Below are 20,032 nucleotides of genomic sequence, written 5' to 3'. Positions count from 1 at the left end.
AATGAGATTTTTTTAAAATGTGAAGTTAAAGAAATGATGTATTTTTTCAAAAGAGATATGATACAATTTTTTGTTTATATAATAAATATATTCACCCGTATATATCACATGAATTAAAAAATAAATATAGATTTTAAATAATTTTATTAGTTTTAAAGTAAATATAATATATTTTGTTTTTAAATTTATAATTTAAATTATTAAATTAAAACATGATTTTTTTTGAAAATATAGGCAATGGGATGATGCATTTTTTTTTTTTGAAAAATAGTTTAGATTTTGTTGGTATATATTTATGATGAATATAATGTAATTAGTTATATATATCATATTTTTTTTTGTAAAGTATTAGGGGCTAATTAAAATCGATTTATAACATAATTTTTCTTTTATATTGATTAGAAATCTACAACACACATCTAAATATTAAGTACTCATGATTGACAAAAAATAATTTTTTTGAATTAATTTCTCTCGATTATGACTTTATCTATTGAAATAGCAAATGATTTAATTTTTAAAAAATAAACATGTATATTTTCCCACGAAACGATTATGTATATAAGATGTGTCGGAAGATTACATATTAATACCTTATGTTAATCAAAGAAACTATATATGGATGCATTTATCTACTCCTTAATCACACAACTCGACTAAAAAATAATATATATACGGGAAAAATCCCTAAAAAACCTCGAACTTGCAAAAATATATACAAATAAACCTTCAATTTGTAAAACTGCATTTAAACCCCAAACTTGCAATATGTAACTGAATAAAACCTCGAACTTGCAAATTGTTGCTCCAATAACCCGTTGACTGGTTTGAGCACAATTTCAGGTGATCGAAAATCCACGTTGGTCTGTAAAGCAGACGTCAGTGTATCCATATAACCAACTTTAAATATTTTTTACTCCAAAATCGGATTTATTTACTCTCAAATCGGATTAAATTTCAATCCGAAAAAATGTTGATATGGTAAAAAAATCATTTAAAGTTTGTTACGTAAACACACTGACATCAATTTTCCAAACCAACTTGGATTTTCGATCTTCTGAAATTGTGGTCAAACCGGTCAACGCGTTATTAGAGTTACAATTTGCAAGTTCGAGGTTTTATTCAGTTATATGTTACAAGTTTGTGGTTTAAATGACAACTTTACAAATTAAAGATTTATTTGTATATATTTTTGCAAATTCGAGGTTTTTTAGGGGTTTTACCATATATATATATATATATATAATTACATGTTTTTCATGTTTAGTCCCCCGAATATTTAGAAATATTCCTCTCCATCCTATTTGGTGAATACATAACTAATCACTAAATAATTTGATAGATTAAAAAAAATATCTCACCCGCTAATCAGTCCGTCTCTGCGAATCTTTACCTGGACAACATGAACAACTTCTTCATTTTTGTTTTAATTTTCAATTTTCTTAACTTTTAGTATTAGTATTAATTTAGTAATCTTCTTTTCAATCTCCTGTATTTTTTCTTTCGATTTTTATCCACGAGACCTTCAAACTTTCATTTAGTTTCTCTTCTTCCTTATTCAATCTCTTTTCATGGTGGGATCTATCGAATTCAATCTAGAATTCTTTCGTTGGGATTCTGATTATTGAATTTAAGACTCTATCGATTAATTAAGGAATTTTGGCAAATGTAAAGGATTATAGATTTTTTATAAGTTACCTAATCTTAGGTATGATTGGTATGGAGCATTCGTTTTCGATTATGCTCCTTTAGAGGTTCTTACAGATACAACACATGTATATACATAGATTAGTTCATGTTAATTGGTTTTCGATATTTGCAATTAAAAAACATAGATGATCTGTAACAACCCAAAAACATGCCTCCATGTTTTACTCACCTGCTCCTTTCACTATCACCCACACATACTCTCTCTCTCCATTCCCTTTACGACGTTCTCCTATATGTTCTCATGTTTGTTTCCCTTCACTCATTCGTTTCCCAGAGACTCCTCCATCACAGCCTTTCTTTAGCTCCTGACTATCACTCAATCTTATGTCTTTTGGTTTGGTAAGTCATCTCTTTCTTTTCTTTTACTTCTAATGATTCACTCTTTCGGTGTCTCTCTCTTTTTATCTAGTTACTCATCACTCCCAACATCGATTTCCCTCTCCAGCGATAATTTTGATCGAATTAAGCGAAGGAACCACCATCTAAACAACCCACAAACCCCCCAAGAAGCAAAGGAGTTCAACTGTGAGTGAATCGAGTTCAATTCGAAAATTCAATTTTCATTAATTCTTGGTGATTTCGACATGTTTGCATTAAATTGATGTTTGATTTATATCATTGAATGAATTTTTGTGAATTTTAGATTTTAATCCGATAAATTTTGATATATTTGAGTGTTATTATAAAATCACTAGATTCATATCGGACCGAACTAATTTTGGTCCGGACCGAATTAAAATATAAAGAATAAAAAATATATATATAATAATAATAACCATAACTAATAATAATAATTTTGAAATAATAATATTATAATAATAATAATAATAATAATAATAATAATAATAATAATAATAATAATAATAATAATAATAATAATAATAATAATAATAATAATAATAATAATAATAATAATAATAATAATAATAATAATAATAATAATAATAATAATAATAATAATAATAATAATAATAAAAAAAAAAAGTAAAAGAAAATCCCAATTTATCGGTCCAAGTAATAATTCAGAACCAAATAAATAGAATTGAAATAAAATGAATGCAGTTTGGATCAAACTAAAGCTCAAGGCAAGTGCAAAAATATGGGATAACTTGAATTGGTAATCCAGAAGGACCGAAACTTAATTTGAACAAATTTAAAGTTAAAAAAAAAGAGTTTGGGACGACCGTCGAAGCCAAAAAAAAATTTGTAATACCCAATTTGACTTCTACAGACCCAGAGGAGTTCTAGGAAGTTTCTTATCCATCACCCAAATCCACTATCCACTACCCGCAACCCGCAAGCATAACCCGAGGTGAGTGAATTCGAGTTTAATTCGGAAGTCTATTGACATGGGATTTGGGTTTGGAGTGTCCCATGATTAAATGACGTATGATTCATGCATTGAGTGAAATAAAAAATTTTGGTGAATTATCCGTAGCAAATCATGTGTGTTTGTGCGAATTTGGTGGAAAAGATAAAATGTAATAATAAACCGAAAATACGGATCAGACTAGACCCCACGTAATCTGAACCCTAAATGAATAACAGATAAGCTTAAAAACCACGGAATGAACCGAACTGGTTATCCGGGCGGACCGGGAGCAGATAGGTCATACCGGAGGTACAATTCGGTAATATAACTGGAAAGACTCAAAGAAAATATATAAAGGAATATAAAAGCTATGCAAGCGGAAATGCATGTATAGTAAATAAACTATATAAATGCGTGTGACGGGGGTAGCTGGCATGACACTAACGTTAATTCGAAAGGGTTTGGATTAACGTTTAGCGCGTGATTGCAGAAACGGACGTTTGTGAATGAATGCACGATGTTTGCGAGATTGCGTCCCATCCATGGGCCATCCGACCCGGGTCGGATGTCACTCATATAGGATATGATTGTGAATGAGGCGATAACTTAATCGCGCCAACGTCTGAACGATAGGACGGTTATGGGCACCCCAATGACTTGCGTAGATAGCCGATTGTAGTCGGTACTATTGCGTGACGAGGAACATACGGTTCTTGGAACCGCGCCAACGTTTCCGCTAGCGACAGAGCAGATCTCGGGATATGAGTATCCCGAGGACGAGGCATTACACATACCTGAGATTCGGGTACATTGGGGTCTCCCGAGGAGGTAGTACAGACTTACTCTGCCAGGTTCAGGCACGAACCTGACAAGTATTTCCGCGGTGGATGGTCGGTGAGGGGGAGTTGCAGCGATGGACTCTCCCGTTATAGTCGATGGCGTCGGTCGTAGCCGACGTCTGGTGAACTCCGGTATTGAGAGGTGACATCAATGCCGGAGCGAGGTGACACGCCTAGTATCGAGAGGTGACATCGATGCTAGGGTGGGGTGATGTGTTCGTGCGGAGAAAAATATATTCATTCCGGATCCGAGTAGTTGTGGAGTAGATGGATTCCGAGGAGAGAGGTGGTTGTGCTATGCACATAGGGAGTACATTACCTACGCATGGTGTGCGTAGAGACGATTTGACGGACTCTGTCCTGCGACTTGTCGTACAGACTTGATTGTGATGGCTGCCTGCTTATCGTGATTCCGTGTTTCAATTCCTGTTTATTAAAATATTAGTATATATATATATATAAAGGTATTTGTTTTCCCTGATTCCATGAGAATAGGACTCCGGGTTACACCCGAGTTCACTCTCTAAGCAATTAGCTTAAGACGTTGTTATGCAACGTTTCAGGTCGTGAGCAGTAGTAGCCGAGGAGCGGACATCGGAGACCTGGACAGCTTACCACTACCGATCATGTATAATTACGTATTTTGATACACTTATATTCTGGGAAACAGTTTGTGTTATATCGGTGGTAGACTGTTTCGGTTTGTAATAATGTTATACTACCACTCGACTATGTATAATTATAACTGAGAATAATGCATCACATATGTATATACGAGTGTTTTCTTCTGCTAGCTCTTAAAAGAAAAGTTTTAAATTCCCACGTATTTCTGGAATTGTGTTTTTATTTTAGTTGTCCATGTGACGCAACTTGTATTGCGGGATACGGGTTTCGGGTGTCACATGATCTCCACTTGACTCGAAAATTCTTTTATATTTTACAAAGTATTTTCATGATAAAAAATATATTACAAACAAATTCTACATTCAAATAAAACTATGCTTATACTAATAAATAATACATAATTATATAATAAACAAAAATAAAAGGGAAAAAATATCGGGTAGAGAAATGTTATTTTTATGGTAAATTCTATTAACTTGAAATTGTATGTCATGAAAAATATTATATTATAATTTTCTTTAAGGCTAGCATTGTACAGAATTATAAAATATCTATATCATGATAAAATGTTTAATTGAAGTTGGTATTAAATGAAACAACATGTTACAACGTTACCATATTAACGCATCAAAAAAATAGACAATTAATATTTTTTTGACATGTTTTTAGCTTTAGAATTATCTTTTCGATGAAAAAAAGATAGTAAAATTTATTTGAAAAACACTTTTGTTGAAATTACTACAATGAACTATATGTTAAAATGCCAAAAATATAAAATACTATTTATAATAAATGGATATATTAAAGAGACTACAAATAGGATAAGAAACGAAAAAGAAAAAAATCACTTGAAAAAGAGATAATTACGGTATTAAATTTCTTTTTTAAACCCATTATAATCCAAATGTCTATCACATATAAAATGACTTTATAAATTTATATTTATTACATGATGTCCGTAGACCTATAAATACAATTGCAGTCATATAGATGTATCTATATAGATACATATATTCATATTTATTTGTAAGGTTATTAAACAAAAAGAGCTTTTTTTTGTTATAGCACTTGGTTACATGTTTCTTGATCTCGGTGGTAGACTGTTTCGGTTTGTAATAATGTTATACTACCACTCGACTATGCATAATTATAACTGAGAATAATGCATCACATATGTATATACGAGTGTTTTCTTCTGCTAGCTCTGAAAAGAAAAGTTTTAAATTCCCGCGGATTTCTGGAATTGTGTTTTTATTTTAGTTGTCCATGTGACGCAACTCGTATTGCGGGATACGGGTTTCGGGTGTCACAGCGTTGGTATCAGAGCAGTTCTTTCCACGGAGTAAGAATGTGCTCATATTTTCACTGAAATTTGGGGATGGGTAAAAATGATTTTTAAAGATTTTATAAAAATCTAAGCATGATCACCAGGTCCCGATACTAAATAACGTTCTTGTCCGTAGTAGTTATGCCTCCACGACGTGTTGCACCTGCGCAACGACCTGAAGGACCGAGGGCACCTCCGCCGAATAATGACATGGCGGAAATGCAACGTCAGTTCGCATTGTTCCAGGGGAATATCTGGCAGTTCGTACGAGCCTGTATGCCACCACCCCTGCCACCACATGCTGCTCCACCTGCGGCAAGACCGGAGGGAGGCTTGCCACCACCACCACCACCACCACCGGTGCCTGCACCTCAGAGGATTCCAGAGCAAGTCGTAGTGGACTACTTGCCATTTGTCAAGGAACTCCGAGCCTTGGGAACTCCGGAGTTTGAAGGTTCTCTTAGCCCAGAGGCAGCAGAAGACTGGATGATCAAGATCACCCACCTCTTCAACTACATTCGGTGCCCGCTGGAGTACCGTACTGAATTAGCGAGCCATCATCTGGCTGGCGCGGCTCACCACTGGTGGGAGGAAGTTGTACGTGAGGCTCCCGCAGGACACCAATTCTCGTGGGAAGAGTTCCGGGCAGAGTTCGAGCAGAAGTACTATCGGAGGCAAGATCAGGGTCACCGTATTACGGAATTCCTTCGCCTTGAACAGGGTAATATGACCGTTCGAGAGTACGAAGCGGAATTCAACCAACTGTTGAAGTATGGAGGCCACCTAGTGCCAACTGAGGAGTACAAGATCCAGAAATTCATTGCCGGGTTACGTGCTTCTCTCAGGAGGAGAATTGAGTGCCATGAGTATCCTACATTGAGACGGTACATCAACCAACTCGACAAGGTGGAACGCAGTGAGAAGGAGAAGATGGAAGCTAAGATTCCAGACCGTAGTCCATACAGGAGGGTGCTAGTCAACCGTCCCCCGGTGAGAGTTGGGCAGACGAGTCAACCCCGCGACAAGGGGAAGGCTCCGGCGTTTCGCCCCACGACCCCGACCCAACCACTACAATATAGGAGGCCCTGTGCTAAGTGTGGTCGAGACCATACTGGACCCTGTGGAAACACCATGACGTGCTACCGTTGCGGTCAACCGGGGCATTTTGCTGCTAGATGCACTGCGAACATAGCTCCTCAAACCAACAACAAGCCACCGCGTCCAGCACAGAGGAGATCGGGAGTTGCTCCGAGAGTTTATGCTCTCACAGCGGAGGAGGATGTCCAGGAGGAGCCATACACTGTGGAGGAGCCATTTGCCGCAGAGCCATTTACCACCTACGAGGCCACTGATGAAGATTACCTGGAGGAGGATGATGTTGCCGCCATCACAGGTACCATTTGCATACATGATGTTGCATGCATTACTTTGTTTGACACATGAGCTACACATAGCTTCTTGAGTGAGAAAAAGGCAGGAGAACTGTCAATCATGGAGATCGATACGACTACACATTTTATGGTGTGTACGCCTGCGGGACAGATTCTTCCAGTACATGGGATTTTTCATTGCATGCCCTTGACTATCTGTGGGAGGATGTTGACCGCAGATCTTATCGTCGTACCTATCCAGTGTTATGACTTAATACTGGGAATGGATTGGTTGTCGAAGCATCAAGCCCAGATTGACTGTCGCCAGCGAACTATTTGGTTCACTGAGGAGAGGGGAGGATTCGAGTTCGTTGGGAACAGATCACGGAAAGTGTATCCCATTATATCAGCTCTGAAGGCTAACAAGATGATCGAGAAAGGAAATGAAGTCTTCCTGGTTGTAATCACAGCAATCGAAGAAGCAGAAGCAAAGCTGGAAGACAGTACGGTAGTTCGAGAATTTCCCTGATGTGTTTCCTGATGAACTACCCGGACTACCACTAGAACGGGAGGTAGATTTCTCCATTGAGGTTGTGCCAGGAACGGAGCCAATATCTAAGACTCCCTATCGGATGCTCCGACCGAGATGGCAGAACTGAAGAAGCAATTGAACGAACTAATGGAGAGAGGATTCATCCGACCAAGCGTATCACTGTGGGGAGCACAGGTGTTATTTGTGAAGAAGAAAGATGGTAGTATGTGACTCTGCATTGACTACTGAGGCCTGAACCAAGTGACCATCAAGAATCGGTACCCCTTGCCGAGAATTGATGAATTGCTTGACCAGTTGCAAGGAGCGAAGTGGTTTTCAAAGATCGATTTACGTTCTGGATATTACCAGATCCGAGTAAAGGCTGGGGATATTCAGAAGACTGCCTTTCCAACGCGATACGGTCATTTTGAGTTTGTAGTCCTGCCATTTGGGTTGACGAATGCTCCAGCGGTTTTCATGCAGCTAATGCACCGTGTGTTCATGGATTACCGCTAGATGCACTGCGAACATAGCTCCTCAAACCAACAACAAGCCACCGCGTCCAGCACAGAGGAGATCGGGAGTTGCTCCGAGAGTTTATGCTCTCACAGCGGAGGAGGATGTCCAGGAGGAGCCATACACTGTGGAGGAGCCATTTGCCGCAGAGCCATTTACCACCTACGAGGCCACTGATGAAGATTACCTGGAGGAGGATGATGTTGCCGCCATCACAGGTACCATTTGCATACATGATGTTGCATGCATTACTTTGTTTGACACATGAGCTACACATAGCTTCTTGAGTGAGAAAAAGGCAGGAGAACTGTCAATCATGGAGATCGATACGACTACACATTTTATGGTGTGTACGCCTGCGGGACAGATTCTTCCAGTACATGGGATTTTTCATTGCATGCCCTTGACTATCTGTGGGAGGATGTTGACCGCAGATCTTATCGTCGTACCTATCCAGTGTTATGACTTAATACTGGGAATGGATTGGTTGTCGAAGCATCAAGCCCAGATTGACTGTCGCCAGCGAACTATTTGGTTCACTGAGGAGAGGGGAGGATTCGAGTTCGTTGGGAACAGATCACGGAAAGTGTATCCCATTATATCAGCTCTGAAGGCTAACAAGATGATCGAGAAAGGAAATGAAGTCTTCCTGGTTGTAATCACAGCAATCGAAGAAGCAGAAGCAAAGCTGGAAGACAGTACGGTAGTTCGAGAATTTCCCTGATGTGTTTCCTGATGAACTACCCGGACTACCACTAGAACGGGAGGTAGATTTCTCCATTGAGGTTGTGCCAGGAACGGAGCCAATATCTAAGACTCCCTATCGGATGCTCCGACCGAGATGGCAGAACTGAAGAAGCAATTGAACGAACTAATGGAGAGAGGATTCATCCGACCAAGCGTATCACTGTGGGGAGCACAGGTGTTATTTGTGAAGAAGAAAGATGGTAGTATGTGACTCTGCATTGACTACTGAGGCCTGAACCAAGTGACCATCAAGAATCGGTACCCCTTGCCGAGAATTGATGAATTGCTTGACCAGTTGCAAGGAGCGAAGTGGTTTTCAAAGATCGATTTACGTTCTGGATATTACCAGATCCGAGTAAAGGCTGGGGATATTCAGAAGACTGCCTTTCCAACGCGATACGGTCATTTTGAGTTTGTAGTCCTGCCATTTGGGTTGACGAATGCTCCAGCGGTTTTCATGCAGCTAATGCACCGTGTGTTCATGGATTACCTCGATGAGTTCGTCATAATCTTTATTGACGATCTCTTGATATATTCACCGGACCAACAGACACATGAAGAACACTTGCGGAAGATCTTATGGAGGTTGAGAGATAATCAGTTATACGCTAAATTCAGAAAGTGTGGTTTTTGGTTGCAAGAAATCGGATTCCTTGGTCACGTCGTTTCGGCGCAAGGTATCCAGGTTGACCCGGTAAAGATTGAGGTAGTAATGGATTGGAAGACGCCCACCAATGCGACTGAAATTCGAAGTTTCTTGGGTTTAGCAGGCTATTACCGTCATTTCGTTGAAGGATTCGCTAAACTAGCAAAGCCAATGACGAAGTTGACGGGAAAGAATGTACGCTTCGAATGGACAAAGGATTGTGAGAAGAGTTTCATGGAACTCAAGAAGAGGTTGACAACTGCACCCATTTTGGCGTTACCTCGCCTAGGTATTCCGTATGACGTGTACACGGATGCATCGAGGCAAGGATTGGGTTGTGTTTTAATGCAAGAAGGACATGTGATAGCATATGCGTCCAGACAGTTGAAACGACATGAGGAGAACTATCCGACTCATGATCTGGAACTAGCCGCAATAATCCACGCTCTGAAAATTTGGAGATCTTATCTTTATGGTGAGAAAGTTAAACTCAACACCGATCATAAGAGTTTAACCCATGTCATCTCGCAAAAAGATTTGAACCTCCGACAAAGATGATGGCTAGAACTGATGGCTGATTATGACTTGGAAATTGCTTACCATCCGGGTAAAGCAAATGTCATCGCTGATGCATTGAGCCGGAAGAGGATATTGTCCGCTATCAGAGTATTGTCCTCATCACAGGAGAATATAGTAGAGTTGTCGGCTATATTGGGTCATTTGACGATCGTCGAAGATGAACAGTTCCCAGATCTGAGAACACGGGTTATTTTAGAGCAGCCCAATGACCCAGAACTCATGAAGTACCTACAGGAGATTGAGCGATAACGTGAGAAAGAGTATCAGTTGGATGATGTATAGGCATTGAGACTGCATAACCGGCTTTGTGTACCGGATAACGGTGAGCTAAGACGGAAAATCTTGCAAGAAGCTCATCAATCCAGATTGGCGATTCATCCAGGAGCTAGCAAGATGTATCGAGGCTTACGACAGTGGTATACTTGGCCCGGCTTCAAGAAAGACATTGCAGATTTTGTTACGCGATGTCTGACATGTCAGCAAGTGAAGGCCGAACGACAAATGCCTGGAGGAAAATTGCAACCATTAGAGATTCGGTAATATAACTGGAAAGACTCAAAGAAAATATATAAAGGAATATAAAAGACTACGCAAGCGGAAATGCATGTATAGTAAATAAACTATATAAATGCGTGTGACTGGGGTAGCTGACATGACACTAGCGTTAATTCGAAAGGGTTCGGATTAACGTTTAGCGCGTGATTGTAGAAACCGACATTTGTGAATGAATGCACGATGTTTGCGAGATTGCGTCCCATCCATGGGCCATCCGACCCGGGTCGGATGTCACCCATATGGGATATGATTGTGAATGAGGCGATAACTTAATCGCGCCAACGTCCGAACGATAGGACGGTTATGGGCACCCCGATGACTTGCGTAGATAGCCGATTGTAGTCAGTACTATTGCGTGACGAGGAACATACAGTTCTTGGAATCGCGCCAACGTTTCCGCTAGCGACGGAGCGGATCCCAGGATATGAGTATCCCGAGGACGAGGCATTACACATACCTGAGATTCGGGTACATTGGGGTCTCCCGAGGAGGTGGTACGAACTTACTCTGCCTGGTTCGGACACGAACCTGACAAGTATTTCCGCGGCGGATGGTCGGCGAGGGGGAGTTGCAGCGATGGGCTCTCCCATTATAGTCGATGGCGTCGGTCGTAGCCGACGTCTGGTGAACTCCGGTATTGAGAGGTGACATCAATGTCGGAGCGAGGTGACACGCCTAGTATCGAGAGGTGACATCGATGCTAGGGTGGGGTGATGTGTTCGGGCGGAGAAAAATATATTCATGTCGGATCGGAGTTGTTGTGGAGTAGATGGATTCTGAGGAGAGAGGTGGTTGTGCTATGCACATAGGGAGTACATTACCTACGCATGGTGTGCGTAGAGACGATTTGACGGACTCTGTCCTGTGACTTATCGTACGGACTTGATTGTGATGGCTGCATGCTTATCGTGATTCCGTGTTTCAATTCCTGTTTATTAAAATATTAGTATATATATATAAAGGTATTTGTTTTCCCTGATTCCATGAGAATAGAACTCCGGGTTACGCCCGAGTTCACTCTCTAAGTAATTAACTTAGGACGTTTGTACGCAACGTTTCAGGTCGTGAGTAGCAGTAGCCGAGGAGCGGACATCGGAGCCTAGGCAGCTTACCACTAACGATCATGTATAATTACGTATTTTGATACACTTATATTCTGGGAAACGGTTTGTGTTATATCGGTGGTAGACTGTTTCGGTTTGTAATAATGTTATACTACCACTCGACTATGTATAATTATAACTGAGAATAATGCATCACATATGTATATACGAGTGTTTTCTTCTGCTAGCTCGGAAAAGAAAAGTTTTAAATTCCCGCGAATTTCTGGATTTGTGTTTTTATTTTAGTTGTCCATCTGACGCAACTCGTATTGCGGGATACGGGTTTCGGGTGTCACATGATCTCCACTTGACTCGAAAATTCTTTTATATTTTAAAAAGTATTTTCATGATAAAAAATATATTACAAACAAATTCTACATTCAAATAAAACTATGCTTATACTAATAAATAATACATAATTATATACTAAACAAAAATAAAAAAGAAAAAATATCGGGTAGAGAAATGTTATTTTTATGGTAAATTCTATTAACATGAAATTGTATGTCATGAAAAATATTATATTATAATTTTCTTTAAAGTTAGCATTGTACAGAATTATAAAATATCTATATCATGATAAAATGTTTAATTGAAGTTGGTATTAAATGAAACAACATGTTACAACGTCACCATATTAACGCATCAAAAGAATAGACAATTAATTTTTTTTTTGACATGTTTTTAGCTTTAGAATTATCTTTTCAATGAAAAAAAGATAGTCAAATTTATTTGAAAAACACTTTTGTTGAAATTACTACAATGAACTATATGTTAAATGCCAAAAATATAAAATACTATTTATAATAAATGGATATATTAAAGAGACTACAAATAGGATAAGAAACGAAAAAGGATAAAATCACTTGAAAAATAGATAATTACAGTATCAAATTTCTTTTTTAAACCCATTATAATCCAAATGTCTATCACATATAAAATGACTTTATAAATTTACCTTTATTACATGATGTCCGTAGACCTATAAATACAATTGCAGTCACATAGATGTATCTATATAGATATATATATTCATATTTATTTGTAAGGTTATTAAACACAAAGAGCTTTTGTTGTTATAGCACTTGGTTACATGTTTCTTGATCTCCCTAACACATACCGTCTTCTCAAATTCATAAACCAAATCTAAAATTGAATCGAATCAAATATAAAAATAATAAAAGAAAACGATAAATATTTTAAAAAAATACTTGTACCATTTAAATTTTAAATAAAACATAGTTGATATAAAATTTCTAAAATCGACCGAATATCCAAATGAAATCAAACGTAATTAAAAACCTAAATTGTCACCCTATCGGATAATCTTTTGCAGACCAAACGTTTTTGTTCATCTCAGTTTTCAGATACAATTTTCTATCTCCATCAATAAGAAATCAAAAACACCAAAAAAAATATTATACGATATTTATATCTCGCCTTCTATTTTCTACATTCAAATAAAACTATGCTTATACTAATAAATAATACATAATTATATAATAAACAAAAATAAAAAGGAAAAAATATCGGGTAGAGAAATGTTATTTTTATGGTAAATTCTATTAACATGAAATTGTATGTCATGAAAAATATTATATTATAATTTTCTTTAAAGCTAGCATTGTACAGAATTATAAAATATCTATATCATGATAAAATGTTTAATTGAAGTTGGTATTAAATGAAACAACATGTTATAACGTCACCATATTAACGCATCAAAAGAATAGACAATTAATATATTTTTTTGACATGTTTTTAGCTTTAGAATTATCTTTTCAATGAAAAAAAGATAGTAAAATTTATTTGAAAAACACTTTTGTTGAAATTACAACAATGAACTATATGTTAAATGCCAAAAATATAAAATACTATTTATAATAAATGGATATATTAAAGAGACTACAAATAGGATAAGAAACGAAAATGGAAACTTGAAAAAGAGATAATTACGGTATCAAATTTCTTTTTTAAACCCATTATAATCCAAATGTCTATCACATATAAAATGACTTTATAAATGTACCTTTATTACATGATAACCGTAGACCTATAAATACAATTGCAGTCATATAGATGTATCTATATAGATACATATATTCATATTTATTTGTAAGGTTATTAAACACAAAGAGCTTTTGTTGTTATAGCACTTGGTTACATGTTTCTTGATCTCCCTAACACATACCGTCTTCTCAAATTCATAAACCAAATCTAAAATTGAATCGAATCAAATATAAAAATAATAAAAGAAAACGATAAATATTTTAAAAAAATATTTGTACCATTTAAATTTTAAATAAAACATAGTTGATATAAAATTTCTAAAATCGACCGAATATCCAAATGAAATCAAACGTAATTAAAAACCAAAGATTATCCGATAGGGTGACAATTTAGGTTTTTAATTACGTTTGATTTCATTTGGATATTCGGTCAATTTTAGAAATTTTATATCAATTATGTTTTATTTAAAATTTAAATGGTACAAATATTTTTTTAAAATATTTATCGTTTTCTTTTATTATTTTTATATTTGATTCGATTCAATTTTAGATTTGGTTTATGAATTTGAGAAGACGGTATGTGTTAGGGAGATCAAGAAACATGTAACCAAGTGCTATAACAACAAAAGCTCTTTGTGTTTAATAACCTTACAAATAAATATGAATATATGTATCTATATAGATACATCTATATGACTGCAATTGTATTTATAGGTCTACGGACATCATGTAATAAAGGTAAATTTATAAAGTCATTTTATATGTGATAGACATTTGGATTATAATGAGTTTAAAAAAGAAATTTGATACCGTAATTATCTCTTTTTCAAGTGATTTTTTCCTTTTTCGTTTCTTATCCTATTTGTAGTCTCTTTAATATATCCATTTATTATAAATAGTAGTTCATATTTTTGGCATTTAACATATAGTTCATTGTAGTAATTTCAACAAAAGTGTTTTTCAAATAAATTTTACTATCTTTTTTTCATTGAAAAGATAATTCTAAAGCTTAAAACATGTCAAAAAAAATATTAATTGTCTATTCTTTTGATGCATTAATATGGTGATGTTGTAACATGTTGTTTTATTTAATACCAACTTCAATTAAACATTTTATCATGATATAGATATTTTATAATTTTGTACAATGCTAGCTTTAAAGAAAATTATAATATAATATTTTTCATGACATACAATTTCATGTTAATAGAATTTACCATAAAAATAACATTTCTCTACCCGATATTTTTCCTTTTTATTTTTGTTTATTATATAATTATGTATTATTTTTTAGTATAAGCATAGTTTTATTTGAATGTAGAAAATAGAAGGCGAGATATAAATATCGTATACTATTTTTTTTTATGTTTTTGATTTCTTATTGATGGAGATAGAAAATTGTATCTGAAAACTGAGATGAACAAAAACGTTTGGTCTGCAAAAGATTATCCGATAGGGTGACAATTTAGGTTTTTAATTACGTTTGATTTTATTTGGATATTTGGTCGATTTTAGAAATTTTATATCAACTATGTTTTATTTAAAATTTAAATGGTACAAGTATTTTTTTAAAATATTTATCGTTTTCTTTTATTATTTTTATATTTGATTCGATTCAATTTTAGATTTGGTTTATGAATTTGAGAAGACGGTATGTGTTAGGGAGATCAAGAAACATGTAACCAAGTGCTATAACAACAAAAGCTCTTTGTGTTTAATAACCTTACAAATAAATATGAATATATGTATCTATATAGATACATCTATATGACTGCAATTGTATTTATAGGTCTACGGACATCATGTAATAAAGGTAAATTTATAAAGTCATACTATCTTTTTTTCATTGAAAAGATAATTCTAAAGCTAAAAACATGTCAAAAAAATATATTAATTGTCTATTCTTTTGATGCGTTAATATGGTCAAAAAAATATATTATTAAACACAAAGAGCTTTTGTTGTTATAGCACTTGGTTACATGTTTCTTGATCTCCCTAACACATACCGTCTTCTCAAATTCATAAACCAAATCTAAAATTAAATTGAATCAAATATAAAAATAATAAAAGAAAACGATAAATATTTTAAAAAAATATTTGTACCATTTAAATTTTAAATAAAACATAGTTGATATAAAATTTTTAAAATCGACCAAATATCCAAATAAAATCAAACGTAATTAAAAACCTAAATTGTCACCCTATCGGATAATATTTTGCAGACCAAACGTTTTTGTTCACCTCAGTTGTCAGATACAATTTTCTATCTCCTCAATAAGAAATCAAAAACATCTGGTTTCCAACAACAGACATAACACTTCAGTTCACCACTTAGAATCATCAAGAGCATGAAAGGTTTAGATCATAAGCAAAAGAAAACTCAAAAACGAAGTGATGAGTCATCGGAAGTACTCCTGGCTCTTCTAGTCTTCCTGCTTGTTCCTGACTTCTTCGATGCCTCCGCTTTCTTAGGAGTCGGTTTAGGCATCTCGGAATCATCTCCTTCTTCCTCCTCCTCTGAGTCTTCTTCTTCTGAATCTAGGTCTCCTTCGGCTTCCTCAACTTCTCCCCCTGTGGGCATGGATGAAATAATCAAAAACAATAATATTAAGGTGAGGAGTACCTGAATGAATAATGAGCACATTACTCAGAGTTGCTTCAACGTATTCGTGGACGGTTGCACGGATTTTCTGACAGTGTGTTGCCTGCTTCCTTAGTCCGAGCTCCATCTTGATCAGTGCTTTCTCAGCATCCTTGAGAGTCTCCAGCATCTTCTTGTAGTCCTTCTTTCCTTTTTCCTTCTTCCTTTTGATCCTTGACTCAACCACCAGAGGTTTTTGAATTATCTCAGTGTTCTCCTTTGGATCAATGAGTTCAGGGCACTGCTTAGTGAGTATACTTTGAATCAAGCATGGTTCTGATCAATCTCTCTATCCAATTCGTCCATGGTTGCCACCACTGTGTTCTTCAATCCTAAGAACTTGTTGATCACTGCTGGAGAGAAGTGTAGGATCTTTCCTCGTATGTACACCCGATGGTACATCGGATCTCCCTTCCTCACAATCTTCTTCGAGATGTTAGCATAGAATTCCTTGATCAGAATTTTGTTGTGTGGGCAAGCATACGTGACAGTTTCTTCTAATCCTAGACTCTCTAGGAAGTCCCAAATCCCTTGCTCCTTGAGGTTGCTGACATTTACATTTCTCTCAACAATTGTGTTGAGATTCTTCATGTCATTGAATCTTTGTTCGGACTTTTCATCAACAAAGTGATGAGACATGCAGAGGCTTGCCAGTAGCTCCTCATCTTCTGATCCAGAAGATGAACTGGGTGGTTCCCTTTCTTCCTGGATTCTCTTCCCCTTCATCTTCTCTTTTCTGTATTCCTCAGAAACTTTTGAGGATTTTGCTGGGGGCATATGTTTTGCAGCTTCACCTTTCCTTTTCACAGCTTTCTTAGGTGTCTTTTGCTCTGAAATCACCAAACTTGGTTGTGATTTCATCTTCCTTTGGATTTTCTTGACAGGGCTTTTGACAGTTTTCACTGATTTTGTTGCTACTTGAGATCGGGTCCTCGCTCTTTGTTCAGTAACAACTCGTGTGTCAGGTCCCTTTCCCTTTTTCTCAGCAACCTTGGCCTTGGACTTCTTCTGCTCAATTCTGGAATTCACTTCAACTCCATCATCTTCTTTTGGTTTGAGCACCTCCGTCTCTGTTGCTGAGTCCGCAACAACTTCTAGTTCAACATCATCCTTGGATTTTTCTTCCCCTAACTGTTCTGAGGGCAGTTCATCCATCTGTTTGGATGTGTCAACCACATCCTTCCTAGATTCTTTATGCTGAACACTCATGTCCTTATCAAAATCTACTCTCCTTTTTGCTCCTTTTCTAATCAGCCTAAGTTCACTATCCGAGCTCACATCTAGTTCGTCAGTAGGGTAGACAAAAAGGTCATCGAGCTTACCCGAATCAGCTTGCTCTGGAGGCAGTGAAGTTTGTAGATCTTTATCTTCGATCTCGGTTGTTTCTTGCTGTGGTTCTTCGGGTATCTCTTCTTCTTGCGTCATATCTTCTGGGCTTTCGAGTTCTTGAATCTCTTCGCCCACTTTATCTTCCTTGCTAGTGCGAAGAATCTCCCTCGGATTTCGGCGAGATTCTTCTGATGGGTTCTCTTCTGGATCTTCTTCAGCACTCACAAACGAGTTTGAAGATTCTTCTTTCCTGGGTTCACTTGATTTTCCTTCTCCAGATGAACCTTCCTCTGATTCTAGGTGATGATCCTCACCTTTTTCTTCTCTCTTTTCTTTTGGATCCATGCTGAGACTGAATCTAGGGATTTTATTCTCTCTTCGTTACTCTTTGTTGGACCTCACACTCTTGCGAATCAACTTCCCAGATTTTAGGGTTCTTCAGCTCCAGAACTTCGCAGGGATAGAGAGAGAAACACCTCTTTTTATTTTGGGCAAAGGGTTTGTTTGGGAAATCTCTGATTTTTCGGATCCCACTTCCCCATAACCGAAAATTTACTCAACCACTCACATCAATCTTTTCAAAAATAACGTTTAAAAAACAATTTAATGAAACAGAAATCCGTTACGCAACAACTTAGGATTTTAACACCAAAAGAATTCATTCTTTCGTACCTTAGTTCGCAGTGTATCCAGTTGGGTCAGTGACACCTCACGCTTCGTCCAGTGCTTACTTCACCTAGTGAAAATACATTTTTCTCGTATTTATTTTTCATCCGCCTGAACTTCTAGGACGTTGAATCCAATCATACTGTTTCACCACTTAAGCCCAGTCTATCTCATTGAGATATACTCTTGTAAAGTATCACCTTACAGCGGAGTATGATGAATCCATTTCCTCTGACCTTAGACCGTCGAAAGAACTGTATGTTGTTCAACTTAGACCCGAGCGATTTTGTTAATCTACTCATGTCAGCCTTTTTTTTTTTTAAACAAATCGAAACAAAAACACCACTCACCACTCATTTTTGCCTGAGTGTATGCTGACAGAGGAGTACCAGGGGATTTTTGTATCTCATATGTTTGAAGTGCACCTGACAGAATTGTGAAGTATCACCGACCGCCCTTTCAACACTGTATCACTTGAGCACTTCAGAACAAACTCAGTTAGTGGTCAAAATCAAAAATTTCCAATACCAAGAGATTTTTGCAAACAGGTAAACCTATTCATGTCAAGTGGTTTAGTAAATATATCAGCTAATTGATGTTCAGTGGGTACGTACTCAATCAAAAGACTCCCTTTCTCCACTTGCTCTCTGAGGAAATGATGTCTTATCTCTATATGCTTTGTTCGTGAGTGCTGAACTGGATTCTTAGAGATGTTGATTGCACTTGTGTTGTCACAATGAGCTGTGAACGAGGGAGTGTCAATTCCATAGTCAGTCAGCATTTGCTTCATCCACATTAGTTGAGTACAGCAACTTCCCAGTGCGATGTATTCGGCTTCAGCAGTGGATAATGACGTTGAATTTTGTTTCTTGATGTGCCATGATACGAGATTGTTACCCAAAAAGAAACATCCTCCTGATGTGCTTTTTCGATCATCCGTATTTCCTCCCCAATCTGCATCACAGTATCCTACTAGATGCGTACTCGTATCCTTTGTGTAATGCAGCCCATAATCAACTGTGCCTTTGACATACTTGATTATCCTTTTTTACTGCTAGAAGGTGAGACTTCTTAGGCTTTACTTGATATCTGGTACATACGCCCACACTTAAGCACAGGTCAGGTCTACTTGCCGTTAAATACAGTAGACTCCCGATCATACTCCTATAGAGTTTTGGATCAACATCTTCTCCTTCATCATCTTTGGTCAACTTGGTGGTTGTGGACATGGGGGTACGTGCTGATTTGCTCGTGTCAAGTTCAAATCTTTTCACCAGATTCCGAGCATACTTCCCTTGAGAAACGAAGATTCCATCTTTGTTTTGCTTGACTTGTAGTCCCATAAAGTAACTGAGTTCTCCAAACATACTCATCTCAAACTCAGCAGTCATTGTCTGAACAAACCAGTCAACCTTTGACTGGGATGTAGACCCAAACACGATATCATCCACATAGATTTGTACTACTAATAGTACATCGTCCGAATTATGGATGAAAATCTTTTTGTCTACTCCCCCTCTTTTGTAG

General features: G+C 36.8%; 1 long non-coding RNA gene across 2 annotated transcripts; it reads left to right on the top strand.

Moving 5' to 3' along the window:
* The first annotated feature begins 1,972 nt into the window (after positions 1–1,972).
* LOC104811361 lies at positions 1,973–4,544 on the top strand. Of its 2 annotated transcripts, none has more exons than XR_771433.1 (3): positions 1,973–2,049; positions 2,156–2,235; positions 4,425–4,544. It is a non-coding gene; the product is annotated as an uncharacterized LOC104811361 (long non-coding RNA). The 2 variants fall into 2 exon arrangements; XR_771434.1 differs by lacking the exon at positions 4,425–4,544 and adding an exon at positions 2,942–3,024.
* Positions 4,545–20,032: the final 15,488 nt, after the last annotated feature.

The sequence above is a fragment of the Tarenaya hassleriana genome, unplaced genomic scaffold, assembly GCF_000463585.1.
Source record: "Tarenaya hassleriana unplaced genomic scaffold, ASM46358v1 Cleome2, whole genome shotgun sequence".
In the NCBI taxonomy this organism is placed as follows: Eukaryota; Viridiplantae; Streptophyta; class Magnoliopsida; order Brassicales; family Cleomaceae; genus Tarenaya; species Tarenaya hassleriana.
This window is presented reverse-complemented; position numbering and strand designations above follow the sequence as displayed.